Source organism: Gossypium arboreum, chromosome 5 (assembly GCF_025698485.1).
Source record: "Gossypium arboreum isolate Shixiya-1 chromosome 5, ASM2569848v2, whole genome shotgun sequence".
Taxonomy (NCBI): Eukaryota; Viridiplantae; Streptophyta; class Magnoliopsida; order Malvales; family Malvaceae; genus Gossypium; species Gossypium arboreum.
Genome location: NC_069074.1, coordinates 39,657,824 through 39,667,826, shown reverse-complemented (window position 1 = coordinate 39,667,826; position 10,003 = coordinate 39,657,824). Strand labels below are relative to the sequence as shown.

The window sequence follows — 10,003 nt, the reverse complement described above, 5'->3', positions numbered from 1 at the left end:
ATATTGACTATTTTCCATTGGATATTGAGTTTATTTTATTGACTTTAAGTGCGAAAATTAAAAGAATGCCCCCGAGAATGTGTAAACAATCTCATTCCCAAACAGCCTTGATTTCGTCGTTGAAATACGACAGTGTTAAATTTGCACAGTAAGAGGCCGTGGATTTTTATGAAACAATTCAGGGACGTACGTTCATCCCTGAACATGATTTTGATCCAGCCTACCCGTTTAATGATGAGATATAGGACGATGTACACTTTCATTGTTGGGACAATTTTTGCTTGCTTCCCAAGCAAGGTGCCATTGTACCTATAGTGCTAGAGTTTTACTCCAATTAAAAAATTGGTAGGCATGACCGAGTATACTTCAGGCATGCTAACATTGATATTTCCCCTGTCGCAATTTGCGAGTACTATGGCGTACTGTGCTATGAAAGAGACAACCTATTGTCTCTTGACTTGAACAATTTCACAAATCTTGACACGAATGCCATTCTTAGAGAATTTCATCCTACTAAAAAGCCTTAAAATAAAAAATGGCCCCTAAACTATAGCGTTTTTTCAATTTATGTACTTAAAAGTTTTCCTTTTTTGTCAGAAGTGCTACTTGAACTTTCATTATGTAAATACTATTGATCCTTCCATGAATTTTCGTTTGAAATAATTGTCTGAGTCAACCAGAGCCTGACACGTAATCAAAAACTAAATTCGAGTATGTTTAAGTATATAATTTTTTTTTACAAAAAAATTATTTTATTTTTATTTAACGTTTTAAAATAATTTTATTTTAATTTTAAAGAAAAATATTTTAATGTTTATACTTTAGTATTGTATAGTATTATAAATTAATTTTTATATGAAATAAATTATATAATATATTATAGAACTAAAAATTGAATTGGGTTTCTCGTCGATAAATTATTTTGAGTTAAATTTTTTACCCACATCTAATTTTGGTGCTTAATATTTTTATATGCACATTTCTAGCTTACGGACAAAATTTCTCTGCCAATTAAAACAATATTATATGCTGCTGCTTTAACTAGGAAAGTTAATTTGTCAAGGTTTATATACTTATTGCTCCTCCTTTGGCTCTTTCACCTTGGTTCTTTCCTGTGAACGGAATTCAAGACAGAAATTCTAACACTACTATTGGGACTGGATATCAGGAATATGATTTTATATGTGTATATATTTAAAGATATTTTAAAGAAGTATACGTGTAATGTATGTATAGAAAATAATTTTCACTGCAAAAATTTTATAGAAAATGAAAAGCTAAGTGTAACCATCTTCAAATCCATCCAATTTAGGCATCAGCCAGTAAAATGATTTGTTGACAAGTATAATCTAAAGCCCCTTCGATCTTCATCAACACATAGCTGCCATAAGATATTTAAGAAAAATAAACTAAAAGTGAACCAAACCTGCAGGAACCTCCCACATAGATGCTTTTGAATGATAAATATATTACAAAATTTGGTTCAGCTTAATGGTAAGTCTTCAGTCCATCATAAATTTTCATAGTGAGAGACCAATATTTTAAATTACTCATTGCTAAGATCTCGGTATATTGCTTTTCCCACTTGAAGTTTTCTGCACTAAAACATCAAAAGCAGTGACTTAAAAGATAAAATGAAGAAGCAAGTAATTTGTTCGATTGTCTTTCCTCTCCTTTGCATTCTTCTTATTTTTCTTAGTGTTGAAGCACGACGTGCAGCCCTAGTGGCAAGATCAAAGGAAAACCCTCCACCGAGGGCAATGCAACCGGAAAATGGTTCGATTGTTGCAAGGATGGCAAGTGGTACACGACATACAAATGTTCACCCTTGTACCAAGCCAATCGAAAGCAACACCGACGCTTAATGACTTTGAGCGAGATGGAGACGGTGGTGCACCATCTGAATGTGACAACCAGTACCACTCCGATGATGACCTGTGGTGGCACTTTCTGTGGTGGTACAACAACGGGAAGAGGTGTTTGAATTATATCAACATCCATGGCAATGGAAAATCTGTGAGGGCTAAAGTTGTTGATGAATGTGATTCTACTATGAGTTGCAATTCGGACCATGATTATCAGCCCCTTGCCCTAACAACATTGTTGATGCCTCAAAGCGTTTGGAAGGCTCTTGGAGTGCCTGAGAGCGACTGGGACGGGATGGATATCTCTTGGTGCGATCTTGATTAATCACTTTATCCATATTTATATTTATAATGTATGTACTAGACTAAAAATTTCTTGTGCACCTTAGTTAACATTTATGTTACTATTAATGTAAAATTTATATATATATTATGTATTTTGAGCCATAAATTATGTTTTAAATCTTCATTATTTGCTCTATCCTTCCTTCTTTCTTGTAGAAATTCTTAGTTAATTCTCGAAATCAGATAAGTGTTGGATTTGGTACGAGTTCGATAGGGGTATAAACAAGGCACTTGTGCTTGCAAGTTATTCGAAAGAAATTCGAAATCAAATCAAGCATGAGCAGCTTGAGTTATCAAGTGAGCCATGTTTGAGTACCTTATTACTTGATTTGAGCACCTTATTACTTGATTTGAGCAGCTCGCGAGCTTGATCGAGCTTTTTATTAATAATACATTTTCAATATTTTTAATATTAGATTACTATGTTGTCTACGAAACGGGTTCAAACTCAAGCTTAAATATGTGAATGCTGTATCTAACCAAGCTTAAATAGTTTGATTTTACCACGAGCCGAGTTGGAGCTTTTGGAATAGTATTCGACCAAATTGGAGCCATATTTCAAGCAATGAATTTTGAGTAGAGCTCGAGCTTGATGAATCTCAACAATTAGGGAGCATATATCCATAAATCAAATGGCATATGGGTATAAATTTCATTGTCTTTTTAACTATTTTTCTTCCATGTTTTCATAGGTCATGACTTGTGGGTAATATTCATCAATCTTCTCATCCTATGTAAACTAGGTAACATGTTTCTGGTAAGAACTAACACTGCTAGTTCATGGTTGCCTTAATTTATCAAAAAATTTACCTTACTCGGATTTAGTCACCAGGACTGGACATAGATATGCTTTTCTTTTTCAAGATTTTCATATATTTGAAAAGTTTTTGGAAGTTTATATCTTAGTATTCCTGTTCACACATGTACATTGTATGTAAGATCTTAAAGAAAAATGATAAGTGGAGTTTTGGTTTCACCAGCACAGGGTTTTGGGTGAAAGAATTATAGTCCCAGATGTTGATGGATCAGCCTGCTTTCAAAAAATACCATGTGTGCTGACAAGCAGTCTCGATGATAATTCAAGAAAGCGACCAAATCAAATATTGAAAGCTGCTATGACCATCAACAAAGAAATTTTTTTTCTTCCTATTCCATAAAGACGGGGAAGAATCAACGAAGGAGAGAATTTACAAATGTGAAGGTTGAAGTCAAAATAAACTAAAATCACCAATCAATCTACGTATCTAGTTTGTTACCAGTCAAAGCTCTTCGTTGAACAACTAAAACTACTCTAAATATTATCCTCCCTTCGCTTCTTTTGTGCCTTTGCGGCCAAATTTCAAAAGTTACAAACAATAAAATAAAATTTAACAATCACAGCAACTAAGTCATTTAGTATAGTGGTAAGGATTCCCGCCTGTCACGCGGGTGACCCGGGTTCGATCCCCGGCAACAGCGATCTATTCTTTTCATTTTTCTATCTTTATTGCTTTTGTTAGTGGTGCAATCAAATAATCTACTTCCTTAAATGCTTATTTGGAGCCTTTTGGGATAGGAAAAAGCAATTGTTAAAGCTGCGACACTCACGCTTAATTCAGAGTTTTACTTTTAAAATTTTATTTCATGTTTGAACTCTTTCAATTAAGTTTGTTTATGTTAAACTTCAATCACTGGTGTCTATTAAGCAAGCAACCCTATGCTTCAACAACACTTTGCATCAACAGCCTATGCTTCCACCCCTAGATAAAAAACCAAGTCTCTTAGATCCTTTAATAAGAATTTTTGATCAAGTGATTTCACCAATACATCAATTTTCCATTGATCATCCCCTGTAATGACTATGGCTTCCACATACACTAGTAGATACGCTTTCTTCCTGTTAATGTTCTTAATGAGAGAGCAATGTCGTGGCTGATTGTTTGAACCCAGTTATCCAACCTACTCTTTAAGCTTTTCAAACCATGCCTCTAGGGCTTGCTTGAACCCACAAAAGGCCTTTTTCGGTTTACACACTAATTGATCTCCTCCAACAATACAATGCTCGAATCGGAAGTTGTAACTAACATGTATACCTCTTCTATGAACTCCTTATTCAGAAACGCATTGGGAATATCTAATTGTCTCAACTTTCATTTGTTGGTTAATTCAAAGTTTAAAAATGATCCCCACTATATTTTCTTTAATTTTTGGATTATCAGTTTCCTTGAAGTTATGTCCAACAATCTAGGAGTACCCTTTTGCGACCAGTCTAGCTTTTTACCTTGCTGAACCTACATCTCTTTTGACTTTGAACATGCATTTACATCCCACTGGCTTGTGACCCCTTGGAAATTTAAACAAGCTTCATGTATCTTGTTTTATTATTGCATACAATTCAAGTTCTACTACATTCTTCCATTACGGTTGACTAGCAGCTTCAACAAAATCTCAGGGCTCATCTAGTGAAAGGTTTACAAAACACGCTTAGCGCTTATGAATACCAGCCTTTGCACAAATAAGCATAGGATGAATATTCATTATTGTAGGAAGAGGTCTACGAGATAGAATTTGTGCAATGTCAATTGGCTGAGATCAAGCAGTTTGGAAGGCTCTTGGAGTGAGCAATTGAGGTGGGATGGATATTTATTGGAGTGATACTAATTAATCAGTTTATCCATATAAATATTTATAATGTTTGTATTAGACTAAAGATTTCTTGTGCATCCTAGTTAAAGTTCATATTACTATTAATGTAAAAGTTATATATATTATATTATGTATTTTGAGTCATAAATTATGTTATAAATCTTCATCGTTAGCTCTATTCTTACTTCTTATTTGAAGAAATTCTTAGTACTCGAATTTGGATGAGTGTTGGATTTGGTTTGTTTGACAGAGGTGTAAATGATGTACGTGTGCTCGAAAGTTGCTTGATTTAAACTCGAAAAGAAAATTCAACTTCGATTAAGGCATTGTCGAGCCAAGCTCAAGCTTGAGCAGCTTCACTACAGGAAAATAGGGCTTTAGCGGCGTTTTATCAAAAAACGCCGCAAAAATTTTAAAATACAGAGCAATAGTGGCGTTTTAAAAAACGCCACTAAAAACAAAGCATTAGCGGCGCTTTTGGTAAAACGCCGCTAAAAACCAGAGCATTAGCGACGCTTTTGGTAAAACGCCGCTAAAAACTAGAGCATTAGCGGCACTTTTGGTAAAACACCGCTAAAAACCAGAGCATTAGCGGTGCTTTTGGTAAAACGCCGCTAAAAGTCATATAACCCCTAAACCCCAAAAAAAATCATAAACACTAATCTATAACCCCTAAAATAATAATTATTAAAATTTATGGTTATACAATATATTAAATATTTTCTTATATAATCGTAAAAGAGATAGTATTGAATTTAAAATATTAAATTAATTATCATTATAGTTTAAGATATATGGTTTAGGGTTTAAGCAGGTTTATGAGTTAACTATGGTTTAAGATATACGGTTCAGGAGTTAACTAGTATTTGAAGGTTTATGATGAATTATGGGTTTAGGGATTATGATTTAGGGTTTAAAGGTTAGGGTTGAAGTTTACAATGGGACAATTATTAACTTCTTAAGAGATAATTTCCTTTCCAGATTCTTACCTGGGATGCTATTAAGAAAGGGTGATTTTGAATGTGGAATTAGCATTTGTTGAACTATGTGTAATTTCCAAGCTTATATAACATAGAAATATCTTACAGAGTGGACATTATAAGTACTAGAGTGTTCCAATAGAGAAATTGTTTTATTAAAGTTATGTAACTTTGTATAAATAATAATGCTATTGTGTATTTTATCTATTTTTTTGTTTAAATATATTTAGATTAAATAGAATGTCTCAAATAAAATATGTTAAAAATTAAGTTTAGGTTAAGGGTTTAAGGAAATGATACTATTAGCTAGAAATTAACTGAAGAACATTTGGATTTTACTAAGATTCATGCTATTTTGTATATACTCATATTATTTAATATAAGAATATAAACATATATATATATGTGTTTTAATTTGTACTACACTAACATTGGCCACACGAATTCCCAAAAATATGTTTACGATTATGGTTTAGGGTTAACAGTTTTTAAAGTACTTTATAGTTTGGTCTAGGAGTTATGGTTGGTTTAGAGGTTACTGAATGGTTTTGGGGTTTAAAGTTTGGGGTTAGGGGTTTTGTGCTTGTGGTCTAAGATTTAGGGTTTAGAGTCTTAGGTTTAGGGTTTTAAATTTAGAGTATAATTTTGGATTTTAATTTAGAAGATAAATGTATATAAGATAAATATATATAAATTATTATTTTAAAATATATATATAAATATATATATATATGAAAAGTGGTTTAGTGTGCAATTGTGTACATGAACGTAATTTGATCTAGATCTTGTAAAATATTTACACATTATTGATATAATAAATAGCATCATGTTTTTATTTAATTAATTTATATGCATACATAATATGTATTTTAAAATGTGTATTAAATCAAAATTAAAGTTTCAACTATAGTTAGGGTTTAGAGTGTAAGTTTATGGTTTAAGGTTTAAAGTTTAAGGTATATTATTGAATATTGAACCAATATTTAAAATTTTATGAGATTCTTGCAATTTGTACTAAACCTAATATAAATATATGAAATATATATTTTGTACTACACTAACATTCATCACAATAACATTATTTAGATATAATTTAAAAGAAATTCTAAATATATAGTTTTAAATTTTGATCAATTTTTATAAAATATTAAGGTATTAGCGGCGTTTATACATAAAACGCCGCTAAAGATCGGAAATAGCGGCATTTTTTTAGAAAACGCCATAAATTTTCATTATACATTACAGTAAAACGGCGCCGTTTCCTCTGAATAGTAGCGGCTTTAGCGGCGTTTCTATAATAAACCCCACAACTCGTATTAGAACGGCACCGTTTTGTAGTGTAGATAAAAGAGGCGTTAGTGGCGCTTTGCTGAAAACGTCGCAAAAGGTCTCATTACTGGCACGTTGCTAAAAACGCCACAAAATTTCCTTATTTGAAACGGCGTCGTTTTTTCTCTCCTGAGGTTTATGCCCTTTACCCGAAATCAGTTTTATTTTTTGCTAAGTCATTTTCCCCCATTTCGTCTCTTCCTTCCCTAAATCCCTAAAACAAAAAACACCTCTTTCTTTTTCCACAAATCATCCCCTAATTCCCCAAACCCGAAATCCCTAACATTTTCCCCAAGTCCCTTTTTTTTCCCTTAATCTGTTCCCCCATCCCCGAAATCCCTAACTATTTTCCCTTTCCTCTCGTCGATGGTCATATGCTTCATGGGTTTGAAATGGTTAGCTTTTGAGTCCCCGTCAAATTAATGTGTAGTTACTGTATTACTTGCCTTTTTTTTTGTTTGAAATGGTTTGAAATGGGTTTGATCTCGATGATTATACCCTTGTTTTAAGTAAACCCAATACCGGGTCTGGTGTTTCTTGTACTGTTTTTAACTTAACCACCACAATTATTGGTGCTGGAATCATGGCTTTACCTGCTACTATGAAGGTTCTGGGGCTTGTTTTAAGGATTTTTTTGATAATCCTGATTGGGATTTTGTCTGAAATTACTGTCGAGATGTTGATTAGGTTTGCGGTTTCTTGTAAAGCTAGATCTTATGGGGAAGTTGTGCAAATTGCAATGGGGAGAACTGCTAGGGTTTTGTCTGAGATTTGCATAATTGTCAACAATGCAGGTGTCCTGATAGTTTATTTGATTATTATGGGTGATGTTATGTCTGGTTCGGTTCGTCATATTGGGGTTCTCGATCAGTGGTTAGGACATGGTTTTTGGGATTATAGGAAGTTATTGGTTTTGGTTGTTATGGTTGTTTTTCTTGCTCCACTTTGCGTGTTAGAATTGATTCATTGAGCATGACTTCGGCTGCTTCGGTAGCTCTCGCTGTTGTTTTTGTTGTGGTTTGCTTTGCTGTTGCATTCATTAAGCTTATTGAAGGGAAGATAGAGGCTCCAAGGATGAGCCCAGATTTTGGATCGAAAATGGAAATTTTGGATTTACTAGTAGTTATCCCTATTATGACTAATGCATATGTTTGCCATTTCAATGTTCAACCTATATACAATGAGCTCGAAGGGCGATCTCCTCAAAAGATGAATAGGTGGGGAGAATCACAACTGCTCTTTGTGTTGTGGTCTATGCCCGAACAACAATATCGTGGTATTTGCTCTTGGAAAGGACCTTGAAGGTGATGTTTTGACCAATTTTGATAGGAATCTGGAATTTGTTTTATAATCGCTTTGAATTATATTTGCTCTTCATTTGGTTCTGGTTTTCCCTGTTATTCACTTTTCCCTATGGCAAACTGTGGATAACTTGGTGTTTGAGGGATCAGCTCCTCTCACGGAGAGTAAAAAAAGGTCTTTGGCATTGACATAATATTGTTTGTGCTTATATATATTGGATCTACTATGATCCCAAATATATGGACAACTTTCAAATTCTTTGGAGCAACAACAATTGTTTCCTTAGGTTTTACGTTCCCTACTCTAATTGCATTGAGGATAAGTCGACAAGAAGAGAGCATGAGCTTGAGTAGAGTAGAAAATTTTTTGTCGTGGTTAATGTTAATATTGGTGTGATAGTTAGCATTCTTTGGGATAATCGGAATATTTATACCAAATTGCAATGATAATATGTATACAATGTAACTTACTATCTTTTAATGGTATTGAGCTTGGTCCTATTTCTCCTGTTAATGTTATACCAAATTCTTTGGTTGTTTTTTTATCATTTTATTTGTTTATTCCCACATGTTATTAGCAAATATAATTAATATTATACCAATCATTAAATGTTGTTTATTTTTAGAACTCATTTGATTGTTTTGTCGACCAGAAACAGACTTCTGTTCTTCAAATGCAATGAGTAGGGAAGTCTCTAGACATTATTAGAGATCAATCCCAAGCATCTCTAAATAAACCCTCAAGAAAACATTTCCAATTCAATCAAGGTAAACATTGTCTTCCCTAACATTTATGTTTCTTTCAACATGTTTTTCCTTTTATGTTTTCAATGTTTAATTAACATTTAATTACATTCCTTAATTTTTAATGTTTTTCCTAACATTTAAATTACATTCCTAAATTTTTAAGCTTATTTCATCCACTCTTTTTTGTGTTTTGTCTCGATTTGGCTTCCTTCGTTAAGTTTCCTATAGAAGCTTACTTATCTTTTATTTGCAAGAAACAGATTTAGGTAATGGAAGATGTATGCCTGTGTGTTTGTGTCTCTATATATGTATGTATTTGGTACTAGATGAAAGCTTTACTCCAGTTTTGAAATATAGACCAAGTTTTGCGTACATTGATCAATTTCTGGCTCTTTTCCTTTGACTACATGGTTTTCTTGATACTAAATACTCAGGTACTTTCTGCATATTCTGTGATTCTTATTAGATAAGTTATATATCAACAGTTATGTTAGTTTTCATCAAGGCCTCTGTAAACATAAAGTTAGTATTCTGGTTAGGAGAAGTTAATGTTTATGAGTTTTGTGGAGTATGATTCTGCACATGCAAAGTTGGTTTGTTTAAAGCTGTGCATTTTCATGTTTACATAATAATGGTGATTCCATTTTGGTTTTTTAGATGTTCTTTTGGTCTGTTTTCATGTTTCTATCCAACTTATGTGTTTAGTGTCGATTTAGATTGATTTAAGAGTTTAATGCTGTCTTGTTGCTCACATTTTATATAAAAAAATTGTTATATTTTGTTTGAAAATGCTTTTCAATTTCTAATTATA

General features: G+C 32.9%; 2 pseudogenes; both read left to right on the top strand.

Annotated features, from left to right (window-relative positions):
* Positions 1–1,634: 1,634 nt before the first annotated feature.
* On the top strand, positions 1,635–2,190 carry LOC108450892 (putative ripening-related protein 1; annotated as a pseudogene).
* Positions 2,191–7,510: 5,320 nt separating this feature from the next.
* On the top strand, positions 7,511–8,842 carry LOC128292661 (amino acid transporter AVT6E-like; annotated as a pseudogene).
* The last annotated feature ends 1,161 nt before the right edge of the window (positions 8,843–10,003 follow it).